Raw genomic sequence first — 1,867 nt, forward strand, 5'->3', positions numbered from 1 at the left:
CAAAGTGGAGGGTCAGCAAAAAAGTGGATGACTCCCAACAAGATGGACTGGCACAGTGGCAGTAGTAATAGGCTGAAGTGGAGCAACCATTATGAGATTGAAGAAGGATCTGGCAGTGATAAGTTCTGTTGTGTATAAGGTCACTATGAGTCAGTAACCACTTGATGGCACCTCCTGGTGTGGCGCTGTGAGCTAATGCGTCAGACTGCAAAGTCATTTGAACTGTTAACGTCAGTGCTTCTAGCTCACCAGCTGCTCCTTGGAAACCCTATACAGGGTCATTATGGGTCAGAGTCAACTCGACAGCACTTAACAACAACAACAATTAATTCCAGAAGAAGAGCTAATGGAATAGAAGCAATATTCAGAGTTATTGGCAAGTAAATTTTCAAGAAATGAAGAAATATATGAGTCTCAGAAAAGATACTTTGAGAGAGCAGGTTAAAAAATAACAATAAATACATGAGCAATGTGTGTTGTCAAGTTATAGATATCATAAAAGTTGCTAGAGAGAAAAGACAGATTCCTACTAAGAAATGATCGTTAGAGAGACTACATATTTATCACCAGTAACTATCAATGCCAAAATAAAATGAAGTCACATATTCCACCTACTGAGGGAAAATTGTTGTCCACCTTGAATTCTATACCCAAGTATTCAAGTCAAAGTAAGAGATGATGAGATTTTACAAAGTCACTGTTAAAATATAAAAAATTTACTACAGCAAGGAAGAATCCAGAGACCAATGAGCATAGAAATTAACAAAAATATAATCATGGTATTATTAATTCTTAACTAAAAAAATAATCACTACTTTGTTGTTGTTGTTAGGTGCCATCGAGTCAGTACTGACTCATAGTGACCTAAAGCACAGTAGAATGAAACAGTGGGGCCAACTGATCCTGGGCCAACTTCACTATTGTTGCCACGCTGAGTCCATTAATGTTGCCACTTTGACAATCCATCTCACTGGGTCTTCCTCTTGTTCTCTGATCCTCCACCTTACCAAATATGATATCCTTCTCTAGTGACTAGTCCTTCCTGACAATATTTCCGAAGTATTAGAGATGAAGTTTGGCCATCCTGGCCTATAAGGAGCACTCTGGCTGCACTTCTTCCAACACAACTCTGTTTATTACTTTGGTGGTGGTGGTTATGTGCCGTGGAGTTGGAACCGACTCAGAGTGGCTCCGTACAGGGTTTCCGAGGCTGTGGGTATTTTTAAGTTGAAATAAAACCCTAGACAAAATTTTAAAATGTGTGGAATGTCTGTATGAGAACCACGAAATTAAGAGAAAAAAGATGTATGGAATGTTTATATAGGAACCAAGCAAAGATATAGTCAATAAATAAAGATTTTATAGAAATTTTGGTGTTGTTAGATGACATCAAGTTAGTTCCAACTCACAGTGACCCTGTGCACAACAGAATGAAGCACTGCTTTGTCCTGTGCCATCCTCACAATTGTTAATACTTTTGAGCCCATTGTTGCTGCCACTGTGTCAATCCAGCGCTTTAAGGATCTTCTTCTTTATCAACGATCTTATCAAGCATGATGTTCTCCAGGGGCTGGTTCCTCCTGATAACATGTCTAAAGTATATAAGTCTCACCATTTTCACTTCCAAGAAGCATCGGACTGTACTTCTTTCAAGACAGATTTGCTCATTCTTCTGGTAGTCCATGGTATATTCAATATTCTTTGTCAACACTATAATTCAAAGGCATCAATATTCCTTTTCAGTCTTCCTTACTCATTGCTCTGATTACTCATATGCCTGAGGTGAATGAAAAAGCTACAGCTTGGGTCACTTAGTCCTCAAAGTAACATCTTTGCCTTTTAACACTTTTAAAGAGGTCTGTTGCAG

This window comes from Chrysochloris asiatica, unplaced genomic scaffold (assembly GCF_000296735.1).
Source record: "Chrysochloris asiatica unplaced genomic scaffold, ChrAsi1.0 scaffold00017, whole genome shotgun sequence".
In the NCBI taxonomy this organism is placed as follows: domain Eukaryota; kingdom Metazoa; phylum Chordata; class Mammalia; order Afrosoricida; family Chrysochloridae; genus Chrysochloris; species Chrysochloris asiatica.